The following is a 7,156-nucleotide window of genomic DNA, read 5'->3' as shown; positions in this document are numbered from 1 at the left end:
TTTGGTTAGGTTTGGTTAGGCTTGGTTTTGTTAGGTTAGGTTAGGTTTGGTTAGGTTAGGTTAGATTTGGTTAGGTTTGGTTAGGTTTGGTTAGGTTTGGTTAGGTTACGTTAGGTTACGTTAGGTTATTACTGATGATTTTCCCAGGCATATCGTATTAATTCTCTCAACACAACTTTTCCAACATAAACACAATCTGAAATTAAAGAAGAAATAAATACCAAAAAATATGTAGAGATTATTGGTCTTATGTTACTTTATAAAAAAAAAATATAAAAACAACATGAATTAAAAATAAGACGATTTTGTGGACTGAAACGTCTTAAACAACCGAACTATGCAATTATCTTGGTGATAGTCAAGGTCTCCCCCATAGTCTCCAATTCTCTCTGTATTGTCTTAAAGTCTCTTAAGTCTCTCTGTAGTCGCTTTAAGTCTCTCTTTGTAGCGTGAAGATTAACCAACCAGTGCTCGAATCAACGGTAAATTATAACAATACAAATGATGGTAAATATTTTTTTCTCTTAATACATCACACGAGAAAGTGACGTGATGGACACTCTTACCTGGGAGAATAATTTAACGAGAAAATTACAGGTGATACCAATGTCTTTATGAAATATTCCATAACGATAAACTCATTTTTGTTTTTCATTATTCTTTTTCTTTCTAATAAAGATATATCAAGATAAATAATTATCTTGTCAACACCTGCTTCGACCTGGAGGAAAAATTACCTGAAATTAATATAAATCAGGAAACATGAAAATTGGCCATTACTTTGTGGAAAATTACAGAGTTGTGTATTGTATATTCCGGCGACTACTGACCACTGATCCTGACAGAGATGCATCACTAGGAATAAACGAGCTGTCAACACTCTCTCTTATAAATATCAAAGTCACGTAAAGTTAATATGAATCAGTACCAGGGTGAACATTACACGTTAAGTTAAGTTACCGTGGTATGTGTCTTAAGCCCCGTGTGTGTGTGTGTGTGTGTGTGTGTGTGTGTGTGTGTGTGTGTGTGTGTGTGTGTGTGTGTGTGGTATGTACGTATGTATGTATATATGTATGTATGTATGTATGTTGGTATGTATGTATGTATGTATGTATGTATGTATGTATGTATGTATGTATGTGTCCGCGTCGGCTGAGAGCTACAGTGTCACGGAGAAAATACATTATAAATTGTTAAATTGCAGAGCACACAAGACTCATGATGTATTGGTTCTGAGGTCTGTCACATACTGACTGTGTGTGTGTGTGTGTGTGTGTGTGTGTGTATGTGTGTGTGTACAGGGTGTTGTAATGCGTCTAGTGTGGCAGCATTATGTTAGTGTTAAGGTGCAGGCACTGCTTGCTTCCTCTCGCTTTCAGCTACAGCTGCTGGTTAGCCCTCCAGACGAACTGGGAAGCAACATGCATAAGTCTTCCCTCCCAGTACACAGCCTCTTCGCCATCAAGAGAGACTCCTGCTGCGCCTCCTCGTGGCAACACTCGGTAACTGGGTGCCTCGTGGGCCCAGCCTAAACCAGCAGGGAATCTCAGAGCAGCAGTGGGCCCCAGAGAGACGGCGCATAGGTCCACTGGCATGTGGACACGTCCTGGCGCCTACCAACCACTGCGCCGCTGCTTTACGAATTAACCTTGATAGGTATAAGGCTACGGGAGCCTTGCATTAGTCAGACATGCTTACAGAGCTTCAACAAGACCTCAACAGAGTTATAGGTGGAAGAGGTGACCACCATGGGAACCCAACGACTACACCGGCGGACGAAGGCAATGCATGATGGACAGGCTACTAAGGCGAAACCCAACAAACTGGTCTATCGGCAGTCCATTGCAACTCTCCCTCTCCCCAGTCATTGCAACTACTTGCGCCACTGGATCAGGAAAATGGAGGGCCCAGATGTGTGGTTGAAGTCTGCGCTCCTGCCTCACCACATAAATCAACTCACGAGCAGCCATCATCCAGCTCGTCATAGCTCTCATCATCATCATCAAAACCCCTATACCCCCAAAAGTCCTATGGCGACGGATGAGTGGCGATGGGGACAGGCAGAGATGACTGTCGGGAATCTCTAGTCACAACTCTGTACATGGGCGGCACAGATAAGATGGTCCTTTATGCACTGGGATCTAGGCAGCAGTGCGCTAGAAAAGGTGCCCAAAACATAGCCTGCCTAAGGAACCAACCTGACTTGGCAACCGCACCCAGTAAGGTCATCCTTATGCGGTCGAAAACACAACCAAAATCACAGATCTAAACAAAAACAAACCATACAACCTATTATGGTCGCTGCATGGAATGTCAGGACCCTTCTGGGTACTGGCACAAATGAGCGTCCTGAAAGAAGAACTGCCCTTATGGCAAAATGACTGGCTAGGTACAACATCGACGTAGCAACCGTTAGTGAGTCCCGGTTCCCAGCCGAGAGTCGACTCACAAAACGGGGGTCTGGCTATACCTTCTTCTGGAAGGGTAAACCTGCTGTGGAGAGAAACTGTATTTATGGAATTGGCTTTGCCATCCGTCAATGTGTCCTATATAGGTTAACTGAAATGCCTGTTGGGATCAACGAGAGCCTCATGACGCTCCGAGTCCCACTGAATCACTCACGTCATGCCTTCTTCATCAGTGCATACGCCCCAACACTGGATGGAGAGGATGACATCAAGGAGGCCTTTTATGCCGACCTCAACAGAGTACTAACCTCTATCCTAGAGAAGATAGGGTTGTGTTCCTAGGTGAATTCAATGCCAGAGTTGGCAGAAATGATGACATTTGGCAGGGAATCATAAGGAGAAATGGACTAGGCAAGTGTAATCCCTAAGGCATAATCCTTCTCAGCAAGTGTACTGCACACAACCTCACTATCACCAATACCTTGCTTAACCAAGCCAAAAATTTCAAGAGTTCGTGGCAACACCCACGATCCAAACACTGGCATCTCATTGACTACATTATTGTCAGAGAAAGAGATTGCCGAGATGTTCTCATCACCCGAGCCATGCGTGGCTCAGACCACTGCGACACTGATCATCAGCTCATCAGAGCCAAGCTCTCACTTCAAGTTGCCCCAAAAAAGCGAGGACAACAAGCATCCAGAAGAGGTTTTAACACTATGTGTCCGGAGGATCCAGCTGGAACATGGGCTGATAAACAACCAGACAACAAACAGCCAAAACTGACACCTTCAGCAAGAAGAAAGAGGCGGCCCAGCGCAAACTTCGCAACCTAAAGAAAGACTGGTTTAAAAATAAAGCATGTGAAAGACAGAAACTTGCAGATCAACACAAATACACGATTTTTTTTCAATTCCACTCAAACATTTTAGGGCCAATCACCCATGGCGCAGCTCCCCTCGGCTCATGCGAGGGTAACTTCCTAATTAAAGACGAAGAAGGCATCCTTCAGTGCTGGAAAGAGCACTATCATTCGCTGCTCAACTGAATTACCGGTGTGGATATCCTGACTACCCAGCAGGTCCCTCAGCATTCAGAGATGACCCACCTCAGCTATCCTCCATCCCTGGATGAGGTAGCTACTGCCATCAAACAGATGAAAAATAACAAAGCCACAGGGCCTGATGGAATCCTAGCAGAGGTATTTATAGCAGGAGGACCTCTGCTTACTAGCTTTCTCCACTCTGAAAGACGCCTCCATCATCGGTATTTATAAGAAAAATGGAGAACAGTCAGGCTGTGGCAATTACTGCGGGATCTCGCTGCTGTCCGTAGCTGGTAGGATTATCGCCCCAGTCTTCCTAAACAGACTTCTTCCTGAGGTGGAAAGCTTCCTACCAGAATCTCATTGTGGCTTTAGACCATCACGTGGCACCACTGACATGATCTTTGCTGCCCGCCAGATACTGTTAAAGTGCAGAGAACAGCGTCGTGACCTGTACATGGCCTTCATCGAGCTAACCAAGGCTTTCGTCTCAGTCAACAGGGAAGCCCTCTGGCGGACCCTCAGCCGTTTTGGCTGCCCACCAAATTTCATCACTATTGTGAGGCAACTTCACTAGGCATTAACGGCAGTGTCGTGCACAATGGCACCAAGTCAGAGTTCTTCCCCACCCAAACGGGGGTAAAACAAGGATGTGTACTGGCACCTTCTTTCTTTTCCCTTTTCTTATCTGCCTTCCTTACTTGTGCCACTGCCATCTTAGCCACCGAAGTGGACATACAGTAGGGAATGAAGGATCTTTTCAACAAAAAACGACTCCAGGCAGAAACAATGGAGTCGGCAGCTTCCATTACTGAGCTTTAGTATGCAGACAACCGCACCCTTGTCGCTCACACTGAACGCGACCTACAGGTGATCCTGAACACCTATGAAGATGTGTATGCACACATAGTCCTTGAGGTGAATGTACATACGAATCAGATTCTCTTTCAGCCTGCCCCTGGTTCAGCCACACTTCCACCATCCATCCAGCTTAACGGTACTACCCTCTCTAATGTTACCCACTTTCAGTATCTCAGCTCCCACCTGTCCACCACCGCGGACATTGTTGAAGAGATTCAATATTGGATCAGATGTGCATCTCAAGCCTTTGACAGACTCCATACCCGTGTCTTCAGCTGTAAGCAGCTGAAATTATCTAAAAGTTGAACGTATATCGAGCACTGGTCCTGCCCACCCTGCTATGTGGCAGTGAGACTTGGGTCACCTGGAGGAGACACAAAGACACTTGAAATGTTTCACCAACGTAGTCTACGTCCCCTCCTCCGAATTCGCTGGGAAGACAAGAGAACAAATGCCAGTATTCTTGCTGACACCAACTGTAGGAGCATCAACGCTAACATTATCCAAGAACAACTACGCTGGACTGGCCATGTTACCCACATGGACGACAGTATACTGCCAAAGCAGCTACTTTACAGTCACCTAACGAATAGTAAACGTAACGCTGGTGGGCAATTGAAAAGGTGCCAAATCGACCTCCTCACCTGGGAGACGATTACTCCACATTGTAACGCTTGGAGGAGCACTACACGAGAAGGTGTTAATTCTTTCGAGTTTGCCCGACTGCATACAGAGGTAGACAAGTGCCAACGCCGGAAAGACACTGCCGCCGCCCCTCCCGCACTAGATGTATCCCTCCACACGTCCGACATCTGTGGACGACACTGCCAGTCCCGTATCAGCCTCTCTAGTCACCCCAGAGCTCACCAACGAAGGTGACATCCCTAATAACTCACAGAATTTTATCATTGCTGGATGATCGTCATGCTCGATTCTGAGTGACAGAAAAGTAGAAGTGTATGTGTATGTGTGTGTGTGTGTGTGTGTGTGTGTGTGTGTGTGTGTTTGTACAGGTAGGTAGTCGGGAGATGGAGAGGGGAGGGTGATAGGGAGATGTGCAAAAGGGAGAGGGAGTGCAGTAGGAGAGGAAGAGGAGAAGAGAGGGAAGAGGGAGAGAGAGAGAGAGGAAAGGAGAAGGGAGAGAAGAGCGGGTGGGGAGAGGATGAGAGAAGGGAGGGAAGAGGGGAAGCGGGGAAGTGGAAGTGGGAGAATGAAACAATACATTCATAGACAATATACTGTAGACCTCGTCAGTAAAGGTTCCTCCCTCTTCGGCTTCACCTCAACAGACGCGGTGTTGACGCAGTAACACACTAGAGGTCTTCATCACTCTCACTTAACATAAGATAGAGAGTTAGTGTTTGATGGACTGTATCTTGTCTGTCTGGCTGTTAGTGTTAAGCCTTCTACCATCTTTTAGAACAACACTATCTATCACCTTCATTAGTGACTCACCTGTGCAAGCGTCTTCAGGTGTAAATACCTCGTTGTAGCCGCTACGATAAGCTGACATATACAGTCTGATGAGAAATAATTAAGCTTTGAACGTATCAACACACTTCTTATAAACAAACAGATACTTGGCTGTTTCACCTCCACCCAGAAATACGGAAGATGACGACTTTTAGCAGGATAGGATGATGAATCCCTCGAACGTGTTGTGTGAAGGATGAAGGTACAGTATATACCACGTGTGATGGCTGACTGACAGGTAATATCCGCTTGAGGATCAGATAAAACAACGAAGCTAACAAGTTTAGTCACAAGTCACTTACAACACGTTAATACAGTCAAACACCCAACTAGCATGGACATCCATTCAGTTCACAACACTTACTGACGGGCAACGATACTGGTGCCGGCGAAGGACCTTGACTTGCTGAGGCTTTGAGGGGGCAGAGGCGTCCATCAAGCCTTAGTACGATTTATGGTCAAGATGTTCACATGTTTTTGTTTTGTTTTTATACTCAGGTGTGTGTGTGTGTGTGTTAGGGGCGGCACAGGCGGTAAGGGGAAGCGCGTGTGGGTGGTGGTGGTGGTGGTGATAAGTGGAGGGTGGAGGCGGCCGTGGGCTTGTAATGACCCGTTAATGTTTGTCACTACCGGGTGGTCCTTCCTCGTCACCACCACCCGCTAACACTATTACCACCACAGGCTATCACGATTACCACAACTACCACTATTACTACTATTACCATCATAAGCACAACGACCACCCGCTACCACTATTACCACCAAAGGCTATCACGATTACCAACACTACCACTATTACTGCTATGACCATCCCAAGCACAAAAACCAAAGGCTACCACTAATACCACCATTACCACCATAGGCTACCACTACTACCACCACCGGCTACCACTATTACCACCACTAACACTAATACCATCACTACCACCATCACAAGCACAACAACCACCATTATCACCACTACTATACCTACCACCTTTGCCACAGCGCCATCAGTATTCTCTTATCGTACAAATATTCTTATCGCGTGATTTTACCAGAGAGAGAGAGAGAGAGAGAGAGAGAGAGAGAGAGAGAGAGAGAGAGAGAGAGAGAGAGAGAGAATTTTTTTTTTACCAACGAATATTTTCAGTTCCTTTAATACGTCAATCGTGAATCTTAAAAAAAAAATCTTACGTTAATAAATCATTGTATCTCAGAGAATAGCATTAGCAGGTATATTTAAGGTACAGTCATTATGTAGTTTTGGCACCATTTAGGCTCCTTCTCTTATGTAGTATATCTTAAGTGATCCAAATTAATACCTGCTGACGTCACTAATTATGATATTTTTTTAAGTTAGACGTATTTTAAAATAACTTTGTATCGT

The sequence above is a fragment of the Homarus americanus genome, unplaced genomic scaffold, assembly GCF_018991925.1.
Source record: "Homarus americanus isolate GMGI-L3 unplaced genomic scaffold, GMGI_Hamer_2.0 scaffold1873, whole genome shotgun sequence".
Classification (NCBI taxonomy): Eukaryota; Metazoa; Arthropoda; class Malacostraca; order Decapoda; family Nephropidae; genus Homarus; species Homarus americanus.
This window is presented reverse-complemented; position numbering follows the sequence as displayed.